We start from the raw sequence: 18364 nt of genomic DNA, 5'->3' as shown, positions 1-18364 counted from the left end.
TTGTTTATTTTGTCAATTCAAAGAAAATTACTTACTGTTGTGATAGTGATTTTTATTTTAAAATATTTGAACTAAAATGTTAGTAAATACTTGATATTATTAGAATGTCCTGAACGTGCTTCATGAACCGGATTGAGCAAATAATTCTCTAACACTAGATTGTATTCACTCTCGTGTTGCGTTATGCTGTATTGTACTATCTTTAAAACAAACACAAAAACGTAATAAAACTCAAGATTCTTAATTCTTATTTTCTGTCTCAAAGTGCAAATAGTAAACAAGAACTGTTACTGAAAAATGGTTTATTTTCAAATTCTAGTATGATACAGTGTATTAATATAACGTCGAAATTATTAAGTTTATTAAATTATTAAATTAATAAGGCGGAAAGTATTAAAGTTAGTAATGAGTTATAAAGTTATTAGTATACTAGTATTTATCCGCGATTTTACTTGCTGAATAGTAGAAACCTCATACTGATATTCTTTTTATGGAATATAATTTTATATTTAAGACGAAAGATGAAATGTCGTTCGCAGACATATTAATAGTTAATCGTAGTCAATAAATAGTGGGAAGAATTAAATATGTTCCAATGTACTAGTCATAGGAATACCCTTGATGATGTAATCAAATGCTAAAACCATATTGTAAAAAACAAAGTTTAATGTCACCTGGAGGCTTAAATCATGAAGTATGTCACACTTAACTTGAATCAGAGTGTTTGATTTTGCTTATATCTCCAGCACATATCCAATATGGTTATTGATTTTTGTTTAAATCACAAACATTTTACTTCTATTTCACCTTCTCATAATTTTATCACTTAAAGAGTGAATACTTCAACCGAGTAAATGTTTTGTCACGCAGGATATTAAGCTGAGGAATCCTTATTGCAAAATAGTTGCTAGAAATTATGCGCTTGCTTCATACATGATACCTTTGGAGACAGCGAATAAGGTTGTAGGGAAATACAGCCATCATGCCTTTACAAGAAAGTAGGTATTATCTAGTTCTGTAAATTCATTACCTTTGGAAAATTATGCTTATAATGGCAAGAAAATATATCTACCAAACATCTTAAACAGTGATGTATCTCTCCTCCCACTTAATTACTCAATCCCGCAGTAAAAACAGGACTTATGATGTGGCTAAACTGGACATCCATAGGATTTCCGGATGTACTTGACACATCGGCTTTAGCTGTTTCCAGTGTAGGTTCAACTGGAAAATTATAAACAGCCAGTTTCTTGTAGGAGAGTCTTATCTGGATTAACTTTGTGCTAGATAGTGCTTGTATTTTTTACATTTGACCTGAAGGAGTAATAAATGAGTTTATCTGACAAAAATAAATAAAATACCAATAGCAATAGCTCTACCTTCAATATATACTGTAGCATAACTACGACCTTTTCGTCCGCTCCAATGTTTTCAAAAGCTATAGTGAAGATGAAACACAATTCCGCAATAAGTTGCCTTAATAAAACAGTTTTAGAGATTTTATTTTGGAAAATTTTACTTATTATAAAAAATTTATATATATAATATATGTTTTTTAATTATTGTTTTTGTATTTTATATGTCTGTTTAAAACAGGTTGATCCAAAAAGGTATATTTTACACGTTGAACATGACACTAAGTATTTTAACCTGAATATGAAAATATATAATTAGGTAGGCTACTAATTTTGATAAAAATTTGTAACTGTTAAACGAAGAAAATTAGGTCTAACTTACTGGATTTTCCATCTCAGGTATTAATTAATCTACAGGTTTCATTCTAAAATATTTTAATTACAAATTGTTAAACAATATTTCTAAGGTAATAAAAAAAATTGTTATATTTTAAAATATTTATCATATTTTAACCATTTTTAAAATGTATTTTAATTACAATTTAAAATGTAACAAAATTACATTTAAAAAAAAATATAACAAGTGAAAATTTTAAAATAAGAAATTTCACAATGTCTCAGTTATGCTACAGTGATATTGAAGTAGAGATATTGGTAGTTTTTTAACTTAATTAATTATTTGGACAGGTGGACAGTGTAAGAAAGCTTTTCTAGCTCTAAGTTGCTTAGAAAAATTTGCTTCAATAATTTGTACTAGGTAAATTTTTCTCGTTAATAATAAACAAAAATCTAACGAAAAAAAAAGCAAAAATAAACTATAGTTTGAAGGAATAATTATGTTCCAATGTACTGATACATAAGAAATTCATTTCTATAGTAAGTTGCATTTTATTATTAAAATTGTGAAACACTTAATTTTAATTTCATTCAATTAGAAAAATTTTATTGGAAATATAATTTCCATAGTTGTAAAAGTTATTGGCTCAGCAACATTGAACTGCTAGATTACAGTGATAACAATGCATATATTGAACGCTTGTATGTTCACGTTTCATTAGCCAGCCACTAAACTGGTGAACCCGTCAACAAACAGACGCGTGGATTTATTGAGACCCTCTCACATCCTCCAGCTGTGTTGGATGACAAGCCTATTGACAGTCCTGGCTGCCATTACCTTAGAACGATGTACTGATAATTATAGCTACTATTAGTCATTGAAGGATAAAAGATGGAAAAGCCTTGACAATACATCGTTTTGTGTGTAATTATTTCAAGACATAATTAATGATGTATTACGGAAGTGGTGGAACTACTTAACAGATCGTGTAAGCCTAGTGTAACCTGGAACAATAATTGGCCATCAATACAACGGTTAGACTACCATTTTTTTAATTATTAAACAAACATAACCTAAATAGTTATAATGCTGCAAACATAACGTGTTATCTAGTATATGTCTTCAGAAAATTATTATTCAAATACACTATTTTTAACACGACTCATCTAAATGTTCTATATGCACTCTTAGGGAGCACCATTAACTGGTTCTTGAGTCATTACTAAAGACACATGAACTTAATTTTCATTTTAATCTCAATTTTGTAATATATAAAAACACACTCCATACTCAGAAGTCGCATATCAATAGTTATTCTACATAAGTACATAATAATCACTCGTGACAAAAGTTATTGATTTTTCATGAGATGGATTACTGTGGGAACTGTGAGTAGAACATATTTAAAACTAGCATTTATGCTTCCATTGTAACAGAAAGCGAGTACACAATTTGTATTGTTGTCATGAGAATACGAGTGTCAATCAATCTACTAGATATAACGTTTTAGGACTATGGACTAAAAGTTTTTGTTGAAACATTTTTGCAGAAGTTTCATATTTTACCATAATAATATTGATTTTTTTTAGTTCTTTACAGAGAAAACATAATTCTATTTAGTGAAGAACACTTTGTCGTTTTTCGAGTGCTTGTTGTCGTATATAGACTGCAAAGACTTATACGATTGAAAAGTGAAATTACTGAGGTAGCATTCTAAAATAAATGGTTATTATAAATGGATTAGAACTATAGTAATGTGCTTGCAAAAAATACAGTAAGAATTGTCACCTTCATATGAGATTAAAAGATTAACGACAGAAATTTTAAACTGATGAACGTAGTACTGCCTCTGTATATTGTAGCAATAATAAGCAGAACATTTTTCAGTACTTTATGGGATTCTAATGGTTGTATTAATTATCGCACAACTGTTCTGAAGATAGCGCATAACAACAGTCACTTTAATAAGACTACTTCAAATAATGAATCAAATATGGGACAAATTCCTCGAATACACGTATTAGAAGTAATGATACCAGCTTAGCTAAACGAAGTTACAATATGTTATACAATGTCTTCTTTGCACTTAAAAGTGCGTAAGATAAGGACATTGCAATATATAAATAAATATTGTTTAATTACTCAAATATTGCACTTATATTCTTACTGATATGTATTATATTACACATTTTATGATGTCATTGCAGGCTATACTTCCGAGGTGTAAGTTATATGGTTGACAGTATTATCTTTAATGGTGTAAGTGAGTCATTACAGCTCAATACAGAATAAATCAAAGGAAAACATCTGGGGGCTTGATATGATGAGACATTTCCATATGATATACATACACACATTTTAAATTAAACGTTTTAAACTTTACCACCAAGACCAACTATACGCCAAATATGTTTTTATATATTGTATGCTATGTAGAAGCTAAAGCATTTTAATAATACTTTAAAGCATTTTTAGATAACATAGAGCTTAGTCACAATACATCTTTGAGCAGTAACCTCTAAACTGATAGTGGAAATAATAATTCTTCAACCTCGATAACAAATTCTGGCAAGACCTTACGATATTTGGGGGTGTTTAATATTCGATAACCAAGGTCTAATATTATGTTGGGTATCAATTGGGTTTGATCGTCGTTTATACACTAATTTTCTTTAATCATGCTCTAAATTAGAGATGTACCAATAGAACGGTAAACAGTGCCATATGTACATTCAGAAACTGGATCATTCCCGGACCGGTTCTTTATAAGAACCCTCGGTTTCTTTTGCAACCGCTTGTTAGCTAAAAAACATGCCAAAAGTTCCGTGTGCTCCGGCAATTTTTTATCCCGGGAGTGTCGCGCCTATGTCGCACCTGGATCGGGTTTTGCAAATTAAAACCATATCTGAAAGCTCTATTTACTTATTTAATTAATATTACATATATGTAATTTTGGAGCTAGGTAATAGAATTTAAACATGTTCGGAAACATTTTTTATTATTTACATGTTGTTTTAAAATTATGAAATGTATGTCACAAATCTTAGCAGTTTGTGTTGGCTAATTTTCTAACGTCTGTATAAAAATCTAGTTACAAAATATTTAAATTTTAATGATTGTATTATTGGTTTAAGATACAAAGTAACCTAAATAAAATTTAAAACACATGACAGTAACGAATTGTCACTCCTTCATATGAGATTAAAAGATTAACCGACAGAAATTTTAAACTGATGAACGTAGTTGCCTTGTATTGTAGCAATAATAAGCGAACATTTTTCAGTACAGCTGCAGTTATGGGATTCTAATGGTTTATTAATTATCGCACACTGTCTGAAGATAGCGCATAAACAACAGTCACTTTAATAGTACTACTTCAAATAATGATCAAATATGGGACAAATTCCCTCGAATACACGTAGAGAAGTAATGATACCAGCTTAGCTAACGAAGTTACAATATGTTACAATGTCTTCTTTGCACTTGAAAGAGATAAGACATTGCAATATATAAATATTGTTAATGACTAATATTATATTCTTACTGATATGTATTATATTACACATTTTATGATGTCATTGCAGGCTATACTTCCGAGGTGTAAGTTAATATGGTTGACATTATTTCTTTTATGGGTAAGTGAGTCATTACAGCTCAATACAGAATAAATCAAGAAAACATCTGGGGGCTTGATATGATGAGACATTTCCATATGATATACATACACACATTTTAATTTAAACGTTTAACTTTACCACCAAGACCAACTATACGCCAAATATGTTTTATATATTGTATGCTATGTAGTATGCTAAAGCATTTTAATAATACTTTAAACATTTTAGATAACATAGAGCTTAGTCACAATACATCTTTGAGCAGTAACCTCTAAGCTGATAGTGGAGATAATAAATTCTTCAACCTCGATAACAAATCTGGCAAGATCTTAAAGATATTTGGTGTGTATTTACATAATCTAAAACCAAGGTCTAATATTATGTTGGGTATCATTTGGGTTTGATCGTCGTTATACACTAAGTTCTTTATCATGCTCTAAATTAGAGATGTACCTATAGAACGTAAACAGTGCCATCTGTACATTCAGAAACTGAATCATTCCCGGACCGGTTTTCTTTATAAGAACCCCCGGTTCTTTTGCAACCGCTTGCTAAACATGCCAAAAGTTCCGTGTGCTCCGGCAATGTTATAATCGATATGACTAGGCTGGTAAGTATTCCCGTTCCGAACTTGTTTAAAGGTACGGTAATGGCAACATTTGAAATTGCAACCTGTCCTTTACTGAACTATTTAGAGGAATTGTTAATTTGGGATTGACAGTAGTTATTAGTCATTAAACTTGTTTATAGGGTTTCCAGTACTACACCTTAAAACACCTTCTCAATACATATTTATGTATTAGTTTGTAATGTAGTAAATAATTTTTTAGTATAATTATTTAGTTTAATTTGTTTATAAAAACTCTAAGTTACTTTATGAGTGTATTTAAATTAAAATTGTTTTTATGGTACTGCATACAAAGACAAAATATTTGTTATTGCCGAAAACCAGTTGAGCAGAAATGTGAGAAAACTTAATTCGCAAATATAATTATAATTTATTGAAGTAGAATATCTTCAGTCTCAAATATAATACCAATGCTTTCCATAAATTCCAACTTAGTACGAACTATACCGTTCCGGAACAAAATCAGCCGATAAACGTATCGTGTACTCCAAAAAGAATCTGTTGGAACTGTACGGAATGCCTGGAACTGGAATTATCTTGTGGCACTAGTTCCAAGCCTGGAACGTTCCAGTAGGCCCTAGTAAACATATACTCTAAATAACAACATTGAAAAAGAGAAGTCTCGATTTTTCTAGTACGATGGACACTTTGGTTAGACTTACTAAGCTATAACGGTTTATGTAACTGTAAAATAACTTAACTCGCTATTTAACGAGTTCAAGATCCGTATTATTACTTTACTTGGTTTACATCGATTGATTATACTGTATATTTATATATTCAAATATAGATTTTCGTTTACATACGTATATACATGTATATTTTTATTTTTATTTTTACCAAGGAATAGCATAAGCAAGAACAAGAAGAATAAGAACACTAATTTATTATAGTAATCAATATTAGTAATACGATGCTTTAAAGAAATAATATATTGAATAACAGTAAGTAGAATAATGTATGAAACTTGGAACATTAGCAGATAAAAAAATGATACCAAGTTTAATATAAAATATTTGGTTCACATTTGGTTGATGAGGCAATACATTGCCACAGGAAAGTACACATGACATGTACAGTATTCAAATGAAAGTGAACCGAAATTTTATAATATAAACATAAAATTAATTGTAAGTATATAATATACTAACGATGAAAACTCATTTTAAAGACAGGTGTACGTTTTTTATGTTGAGTGCTTTATAATGATTTTTATGTTTTATGTTTCAATTATGCCTTTTATGAATTTCTACAATATTTAAAATCAAATAACCTGTTTAAAAAAAATTGTGTTTCTTATATATGAATGAAGCAATTTACACCTATGCTCTAAGAAAAAAAGTAATACACTGAGGTGGTGATAACACCACAGGTCTACCTTCAGACAATGTTGTAATCTACTCTGTATTCAAGAGCTGCTTTAAAACAAGTCCCTCGATACTTAACTTGCTTCCTTACGTGTTCGTGTATCAGGTGGAAACAGTATACCAACAGTTTTCCCTTGTTCACATATACATGAAAAATCGGATAAGTAGCCTACATAAGTTAATCTCTTAGGTAGCCTTTTAAATAAGAATTATTCGCTAAATGTGATGTTAAACACTAATTTGAGGTAGAAGTGGAACACTTCTCCAAATTCTTTTTTTTATTATTCGTTGAAATTCGTTAGAAAGTTCGGAAGGAGAAAAAATTTTGAAAAGATTCCAAAAATATTTAGAACTCAGAAAAAATTTATAACAATTTACACATTTAAATTTAATTGACAGGAAACAAATGTTTCCAATTTCACCTGAACTTCTCTAAAGAATAAGAAACATTTGTTTATATATACATTTTGTAAAGTATTTAATACTAGCTGTTACTCGCGCTTTGCACGCAATTTCGAATATTTTGAACCTGCGTGAGCACTTTTGGTTTTAAATTAATTATTCCGATGCTAATTTTGAACTGGAATTCTTGAACGATCAAGAACATTTGTTAAAAACTGTATAAAGTCATTTTAACTTACTCCGGTCTTGTATTTTATTTCCAAAGCTGGTTTTGCCTCTCTTCCGATAAAGAGTATATACTCGTATATATATATATATATATATATATATATATATATATATATATATATATATCTGAGAAGCGTAGTTTTGTCAAAAGAAAATTTATGTGCGTTTCATAACAGTCTTCAAATTAGTTCCACTGCTTTGCATGCAATTTAGTGTGCGTTTATGGCGACGGCTGATTCGAGTGAATTATATTCTGAAGCGAATGTTGAGTTTGTCTTGTTGCCACGATCAAGAAAGTCATGTCAAAAAGTTTATAATTATGGCCATTACAATTGGTTTCGTTCTTAGAATATTTTGTTCCATAGTTGATGTTTAGTTTCGCGATCAAGAAAATATATATCACAAATCAGAGAAGCCTACTTCTGTCAAAAGATAAGTAAGGGCTTATATTCCTACCAGGGACTATAAAAAATGTACGTATACAAATTTATGTACTGTCAGTTGAGTAGTTTACGCATGAAAGAAAAACGAACAAACAAAGGCACTTTAGCATATATTACTAGGATTCAGTACTTCATGCGGATTTTTAAGTCGAAGTTACTACACAATTAGGCCTACTACAGATTGTATCAGTGACGAAGTTAAGTAATCTAATGCATAAGAATATTAGAAGTACTATTTAAACTCTGTTATAAACCTCACCTCATTAACACAGCTTTGAATGCACATCAGGTACTCTCAGTTAGTGTGTCTGACATTTTACTGAGAATGAAGGGAAAACAAGGGGAATGGACATAAATATGCCTCATCGAGCTATTTTTTCCCACACTATAATCCAAAATGCATCAAAACTAATATATCATTTAATGTTTACTGTAAGGATTTATTTGGAAATGTTGAACTTAAATCCAAGGAAGTTATCCTTCTTCCCCTTTTACCAGAAGCTGAACACAAGTAACCAAAGAATGTGCTTTTTGATCGAAGTGGTTAATTTTAAGCAAACTCCATTGGAACCGTAAACAATATAGAGAGGGAGTTAATCAGCCGTAATAAGGGCTTTATAACCGCGGTGAATGTTTAGTCAGATTTAAGTTTATATTTTATCCATCGTTATAAAAGGGCATTTTCTGTTATGGCACTCGAAATATCTTGGACAGAATGTTAACGTTGGGAGTAGATACTTTTAGACATTCTATGGATAAAAATGTCATAGGCGTATGGCTTCTCAGTGTTATGTGGGTATTTATATTTCCTGTTTCACAAAAAGGTCACTTATGACACTGCAGATATCTTAGACCGTAAGTAGATTACAAAGGCCGTAAGAAGACGTTTTTTGACTGATTTAGGTTTTACAAACTTCATACAAACATTGTATGTATTTTCTATATCAAGGTAATGAAGCAAATTCAACCGTGGTAACGAAAATCCGTATATTAGACCAGAATTTTATTCATATTAAGATATATGTGACGTACAATAGGAATAATTGTCAAGTTTTTATCAATGGCTTTCATTTTTAAAATGTATGAATCAAGCTGGACTTCACGAAATGAATGAGAACTTGGTGAGTTATGTTGCTGTTCCTACACCGACCGGGTGTTCTTGACATCTGTGAGTATATTGAGCGGAACTGGGCAATGCTCCATGATATTGTGTTTCTTCAACACTTTTATCTTACATTTGATACTTTCTTCTATAGTATTTGAAGCGGAAGTACATATCTTACTGACTTAAACAGCGCTTACAGGTATCCATACACGCAGGCTATATTTAATTATTAACTCGTTTGGCTGAAGAACACGGAATTTACAAATTAGCAATTCATAACCAGACTTATACAATTCATACATTATTATTTTTTTCGAAAATATTTGGGTTTTTTATCATAAATATGAAGACAAAACTAGCTAGTCATAGTCTTTTTAATATTCTCAGTTATATTTTTTATTGATAATAATTCAACATTTTAAAATTTAATGACTATTATAAATATACATTCATGTACTAGCTACACAGCCATTAGCATCTTGTATCAAAGGTTTTAATACCTTCATTACGTAAATTGGTAATGAACAATTTTTGACTAAAATGAAATACGAATAAAAAGGATTGAGCAATACACAAAGAAACGTGTCTTGTAAATAAAGCTTTTCTCAATTTAATAAAAACCCGCTTGATCCAAGTATTCATTAAATGCTAGAATAGACTCAAGTTTTGATAAAGATGCCACATGTAGACTAATAACAAAACAGTCCAACAACAACAGTAACAACAGTAATTTTGTTGGATTATTTGGTATTAAGTACCCATTATTTGGTATTAAGTAGAGATGAAGCTTCATATGAAGTATAGTATTATTAAGCATGAAATATGTAGTGAAAGTCTACGTGATATTTGAGAGTGAACCAGCCTACAATAGACGTAAAGCAGAAGAGATCGGCTCCTTCAATACATCGCATTATTGATCGAAATGAAATATAAAATGAAAGAGAAAACAGATATTGGTATGCACGGACTCCATTGCAGTGTATACTGTATAACATCAGCAGTTATAAGTGGCATCGAACGTAGATTAGTAGACTTCACACCAGTATGAGCACTAATGGTTCGAGTGAATTATAATTATAATACCAATGTTGAGTTTGCCTTGTTCCCACGATCAAAAAAATCTGTGAAAAAGTTTATATGTAAATTTATGGTCTTTGTATTCCCGATCAATGCTATTTATCAGAAAAATACAAAGAAACCCATGAGCACTGAGGCAGATTGTATTACTAAGAACATAAAAACACACACAGATCTGAGAAGCCTAATTCTGTCAAAAGACAAACTAGATGGATTTCAAAAAAGTTTTTTTTAATTATATGCTAAAGTTAGACATGATCTTTGTCTGTTATATCTAAAACTTAATTTCTGTAAAGACCTACAGTTAAAAGTATGTTTTTAACTCAACTTTTAATTTTCTTATCTGAATACTTTTTCACTTTTTCAATCTTTGCTCGCCAGCGGATACAGAAAAGTTTGGAATGCACTATTTGTTGTTAACAAATAAAAAATATTGGTTAAACTAATTAAACATATGATTGTGCTGTCATAAACTTTAGTGACCACTGAAGTGTAGCCCGAAAAGTTATTCGAAAAATAACAAGGCTCTTATTCATACTATAACATAAGAATGTCAATGTAACATTTCATTACAATTAGTTGAATAGTTTAAGCGTGAATGCCAAACAAACAAACAGTCACATTCGTATACATAATATTATTAGAAGTATACATATGAGTGCATAACTTCATATACATAAACACCTTTCATGTTGGTTTATGAAATTTTGCAAATGCAATAATAAATCGACGTTTAATACATTAAGCATTCCTCCAAAATGTATAAGTTGAGTAATTATGTATTGTAAAATATTAATTTTACAAATTTACAAAACTCGTGACTGTATTAAAAGATTACACTTTGAGAAATATGCAATATGAAGCGTCCAACGATTATGAACCACCCAGGGCGACGACAGAGGTTCCGAGCAGCGAGCGACAACTTGTCTCGGCTCGTTAGCTTCATCCCTTTATTTATCTTTTATCTCAACGGAGTCATTTTTCCGTTTTTATACTACAACAGCAAAAACAACACTGAAAAATAACCGAATAAGTGTAATAATTTGTATTTATATTTAAATTCACGATAGAGAAGAGTATTTAAAAAACGTTACTTTAACTATCCGCCTTAAATTTATATGGACAACAATAATGTATTTTTTCCATACAACTTCAAATAGGAATTGTAAATACAGAATTATTCTCGTACAGATAATTAGTAAGTAAATTAAATAATTGAAGACTCTTGGAGCAATTTAAACATGAGTGTGTTTTATAATGAAACAAACATACATAAGGCACATATAAAAAATATATACTTTTTTAATTATGTGGTATTGTCGTGTGTTTTACAATTTATTAAAATCCCCTCAATAGTCAGATTTTTCCACGTTTCTTTTAGTTTCTTCAATGATAAAAAAATATTAATAATCTCCCAATAATTGCTCTCAAGCAATATTCAATAAACCATAGAAGAGAATCAGTAGTTATTTTATAAGTTATTCTTGTAAAATTTCTTGAATTATTTCGGATTTTTCAGAATAGAACCGATACCAGGTAGGGTAAAATAAGAACAAATTTCATCGTGTAAAATAGCAAATTTATATTGAAACCCGTTCTCATTATTTGCACATTGTCAACCAATTCGAAACATTACTTCTTATCTGTTTATGATGAATTTGACAATTTGCTAAATTTAATATAAAACTATGAATTATAGTATTTAAATAAAGTTGTAATTGCATTTGGATTTGTTCATTCAAAACTCGTTGAATTTAAACGAGATTGAAAATGATTTCTGCCTTAATACTAATAATGAACTTATATGTATTTATTTATGAAGAAGTACTAATTAAGTCTAAATAACTATTTTTACTATTTTACTCAATTTTGTCATGATTTTATGAATTAAAATTAAAGAAAAACAATAAATATATTTCCCGAAAAGCGTTAGTAAAATCATGAGTGAGAATTACATAAAAACCATGATAAAGGCTCGGCCATTTGGCGGTAAGCTACATTTATGTTTTATTGAGGAGGATCCACTTCTTATACCAGCCAGTAGAATAGGAGAGGAATAAGTGAAAATGACAATTTAAACTTTCCCTCTTTAACTGACAAAGCCTGACATCGCTCAACACAGGATCTGGACAGCATGCGGTCACTGCAACCTGTCACACCACAAGTAGCGCAAACACCAAGAGCAATAGGAGGTTTCATTCTTTTTCCGTCCTAAGAGAAAACTAATATTAAATGTATAAAACCTTTTGTGTAACATGTTTACGTGACAAAACTACATAACTAAAAGTCATTCCACGGTTAAAAATATGTTTTTCTTCATATTATATAAATGTACAAATTTATAAAATTTTATTTAACTACTTTGTTAACGCAATTGCCTATAACAGTTAAAATTAGTAATTTGGGCTTAATTTGAGTAAACATGTTCAAATAAAAAGAAAAACTAATTAGCTAGAAGGAATCAGCTCTTGCGAGTTGAACCAGATCGAGTTACAGTCTAAACTAAAAGGTGAAAAGTAAAATGATTCCATCTTGTACGTTATATCATGGTTGGGGAGGAAGGTTAAAGTGCTTTGTTCCTTCTTCATATTTAAGGTATTAAAACACGTCAGACCTAAAAAGTCCTGTCTGATTATTAACAGAAACCAGCGAGGTGATTCATAAACACCCAAAATATTCTCTTGTTTCCTTAAGAATTTTCTCCTATTGTTGTTGAGTATGGATTTCAAATGTTATATTATCAATTAAAGTAAGTGTCAAGGGACTTTACCTTAATTCCGTCACATTCACTATTTAGTATTTTATGATGGTTGGTAACACGAAGAACAGTAACTTTACATCATTCATGTTTACCTTAGGTAATTAAGCCTTGCTATCCAGTTCAACAACTCCCCTTTTGGTGACTTACGTTACCACGGCATGGAACCGAACGTTGGGGTTCGTAAAAAAATAGGGTAGCGGCTGAGAACACCCCTTGGACCATGACCGTACAATGAAATGCCTTTGAAAGTCAAATAGTGCTATAACTGTTTCAATCAATTATATTTTCCTATGTTAACATCCTTATGGTTTAGTAAAATATTAAACTGCATGAAAAGCTGATTTATTAACATATAGTTCACAGATGAGGAAGGCAAGATCTTCTTACGAGTCGTCTCTACAGTAACGTTGAAGATTATAACGAAGTACGAGTCTTTACTTTGGTTTTCATCTTTCTTTGGTTAGAGTAATGGTAGATTTAAAAGCATTTATAAGTGATTTAATACATTATGAATGTAAATAAAATATAACTAGTCCTGATTAAAGGAAATATTTAAAATTGTACATTGTATTCTTCTACTAAATGGTATGTTAATGTTGTCTACGTAATTATTATTAATAAATAGCATAGTAATTTAATACGATAATAATAATTATTTTTCATAAGGGAATTTCTAAATAAGGAAAATTGCTTATTTCATTGCAATGTGTGTTAAATCTATAATTTATTCTTATTTATTTTTATTATGTTTTTTTAAGTTAAACAAAAATATGTTTTAATCTGTCTTAAATATTATATTGTTTACTATATGATTAGTGTCACAAGATTATCCTTTCTTCTAAAATACGAAATTAGTGGCCCAACATGAAATATGTAAACTAAAACCCCCCTAAAATTTCAGAAGTTAGGGCTAAGGTTCTAATTTTATTAGTTACTACTAATCTATTTTAAACAAATTTTAAATGAGCCAACAAAATCTATTCCAACTTTTCGTAAAACCAATTCAATAATTTTATTTAAAATTCAGACCACGCTCAGCGAACTTTTTCACTCTGCATGTCGTGAGGCAAATTACTTTCAACGTATTAGAATAGGTTAGAATTCAGTTTTATATTTTTATTTGTTTGTCATTTTTATCCAAATGATTGCATAAAATATGTATATACATTGATTTTAAAGTTGTATGCTATACGACGTTTATTTATTTTATTAATTTATTAATTGCACACCTAGGACTTGAAAAATATAAATATGTTTATTGTGCAATCACTACAATTCTGCTCCTATGGGATTATATTTTTACATAACAGAAATTTTATATGGCTTGGAAATCCCTTAGGAACAATAGTTTTAATATTTTATCTGTTCTAACAATAGCATACATATAGCATACGTTTATTTTTCAATATTTTAGTCATGTTGGGCACAATAGATTCCTATAAAACAATGTACAACAGCGAATCATGGATAAAATGCCAAGCTAACCCAGCTTAACGTGGCTTATTACTTAGATTGTTTCAGCAAAGTTCTTTTTATTTGTATTATATTTACAAGATTCGTTACATGTTATATTTCTGATACAAATTTTCCAAATATTATAGGTAATCATTACCTACATTACAACCAGCAAGGCTTCCTTGTTCATAGTCTCATAAATAAACTTTTGTAAGGAAATGCAACACTATTTTATCATTTATTTGGTCGTTAAAATAAACTGTTTGAACATAGGAATGTCACAACAAATAACAAAATTATACTCATATTTCAATATAGGAAAAAGATATATTTACGTAAGAAAGACTTTTTTCATAGGGAAAGTAATGTTTTAGAGAAGGAAAATCAGCAAACAGCTACAAGGAAAACGACGACTTCTGCAGATATCAGCTGTATTGGAAAGCAGCCCGTTAGCATACAGAATGTTGCTATTAAAGAAATAAGCTGTTCATTGTTTTAACCATTTATATTTCTCTTACTATTATAATTTAAATGTTTTGTATGTATATTTTACGTGAAACTTAATAAATTTGTCAATTATTTTGAAGGAATCCAATAACAATTTCAATATTTCAATATTTTTCCTGTTCTAGTGAAATATTCCCTTATTCTTGCAATATTATATATATATTGCAAGAAAAAAAAACAAACTTGCTCAATTTTAAGTTTTATGTTTGTTGTTTTTTAGATTCTACTCTACAAAAAGATTTTAAAGTTGGCCTTTATGTTGTTTTTAGATTCTACTCTACAAAATAAGACATTTTTGCTTTTGAAAGTTTTTCTATATCTCTAATGGTTCAGGAGCTACGTGGACTGAAAGTTTTCACCATCAGTCCGAAAAAAATCCGAAGTGTTCCATAAAAGATTTTAAAGTTGGCCACCATATTGGAAAATGGCGGCCATCTTCAAAAAATTTGAAAGTGTATTCCTGAGTAAAACTTAAAATTGAGCAAGTTCCAAATTTAAATTGTGGTGCTAAGTCATGTAATTAAAAAGTTAGCTATTGGATCACTTTAAAAAACTCACCCAGTATATATATATATATATATATATATATATATATATATATATATATAAAATTTCAATAAACATTGATTCACAAAAAGTACTTGCTCCGCTGGGACTCGAACCCGGATCTCTCACTTGCCGGGTGAATGTGCTACCATTACACCAAAACTTTTACTGTAGTCATATCTAATATTTTATATTGGCTGAAATATGTCCAAATTTTTGGATTTGCATAGTTAGACCTATGGTATTTTAACATTAATTGTAACAAAAATTATGTAAATACTTATTTGTAGAGTTGCCTGACGATAACTTTGGTTTCAAATGGTGAAACATAAATTATACTGAAAAAGGGTGGTTTCAATAACATTTAATACTGTTCAAAATGTTTTTTAACTATTCTAACAGTCTTTAATCAATTGGACAGTCTATTTATCTATTTATACTTACAAAAATCCGACCTGTGTAAGAGAATTAAAACAAAACCAATTTACACTTTTTATTTCCGTTAGATTAGAGGAAATTAGTGTAGCTATCCATATTAAAATTCGACCTGTGTAAGCGAATGAAAACAAAATCACTTATAATTTGTTACTGCTATTAGATCACAGGAAAACAGATCTGCCAATCCTTAATTTAGATCTGAATAGTCTAAGCAGATTCAAACAAAGTTGTTAGGAGCGAGTACTTATTTAACTTACACACTTGCAAACTGTATCAAATGGTTTCAAATTTTAGTTTAAAATTTAAAACATTTTAGTAAATTATAATAATACATTTTGTTAAATTATAAAATTTTCTTATTTCTTAATAGAAAACAATTTAATCCTTACTTAATTATAAGGACAATAGCAAAATATTAATGTTATAATATCGTACATAACTGTATTTACAACATAAGTATTAGGTTTTTTTATCTCGTATTAATGTAGTGATAGTTGTTTACCCGAATTTATTGCAGTTTTTTAAAGTAGCTCTTTTATAAATTATGGTTACTCTAAACGATATTACTCATAAAAACCTCTTCCTGACAGTTGTTTTTCAGGCTAGTAACGTAGAAAAAATTATGTTAATGTTATGGAAGATTTACTTCTGTGTGTTTGTTTTTACATGTACTTTTTAGAAGTTACATTTTAATATGTATAGAAGATACTATAAAATAAATTTTAGTTAATGTTGTTCGACTTTTAATTGTTGGTCTAATATTCAGTACACTTTCCACGTAGCTGTAATGATAATGTAGTTCTAAAATGGCATTAAGTACTCCCATTGAAGAGCTAACTTTTATATTAACTCATGTTGTTAATAGTAATTATTTATAAGTAGCAGTGATAATATTTAGATTATTAGATCTATCTAAAATTACAACAATCGCTTAAAGTTAAATCCAATATATTTATCGTCAGTAATGATAAGGTAAATATCTTTCTATCCGTTAAAAATATTTCTTTTATTTCATTTGCTCTTATATATGTATGCAATATTGCTGATATTAATACTTAGAACGACAAACTTTTTAATAGAACATATGAGTATCAACAATCTCGAATCACGTATGTTATCACGTATTCTCTCAGACAGACACTGACACATCACATATCGGAAGCACAAACAGATGCACAGGTTGCATCTGACAGCAGAATCATATTTGTCGCATCATTGATTGATCAGATTATGCAAAGCTAATCTCTTGTTTCTACCTTTAATGAGTTTTTATATATCTGTCACAGTAATTGTTTATAGTAAAGTTATCCATATCTTCTAATAACATGGAACAGAATAAACCATTCCATATCGTATTGTTGAAATATATCGCATTTTTTCGATGCTCATAAAATATAAATACTACTATAACTGCAGCTTTCTAAAGAAATTAATATCCTTTGCCTAGTAGTAATGTATCCCTATTAACTGTAGTTTTTAATACACATAGAAAGTTTTTTAGTGAAGGTATCCTCTATGTACCTATTCTTACCTATTTATCTTAAAAATATTTTATTAAATATTGAGGCACAGGTGTACAGATACCCCTTTGTGTTTACTACAGAATAGACGTTGTCAAAACATCTTAAACAAAGTTGGAATTTGTCGATTTAATAAATGCCACAGGATATTATGTTTGCATCTTTCGTTGAGCCAATATGGAAGGCTCCTGGGTTAACAACATGTCTATATTGCATAGCTTATGAAAGCATTAATTTTCTTTATGTAGTTTATGCACTCTATATAATAAAAATTAGTAATATGTTTTAATGATGATGACCTGTAGGGTCAGACGAGTTTTTTGTATGAATAGGTATTTGTTCAGCTTTATTAGTATAGTACAGTTTTCATAAATATTCCATTAATGTTACGAAATCTCTATGTAATTCATTAAATACTATAAGTTTGTATGAGTAATAAAATTTCAAAAATAAAAAATACGTTTAAATTGATTAATATTATACTCATGTTTTATAAATACTTCAAATTACCATGGGAAGTTGAAAAATGTTAACTAACTTATCTTAATTTTCGAAATATTCGTGAGAAATGTGAAATA

Source organism: Homalodisca vitripennis, chromosome 1 (assembly GCF_021130785.1).
Source record: "Homalodisca vitripennis isolate AUS2020 chromosome 1, UT_GWSS_2.1, whole genome shotgun sequence".
NCBI classification, from domain to species: Eukaryota; Metazoa; Arthropoda; class Insecta; order Hemiptera; family Cicadellidae; genus Homalodisca; species Homalodisca vitripennis.
This window is presented reverse-complemented; position numbering follows the sequence as displayed.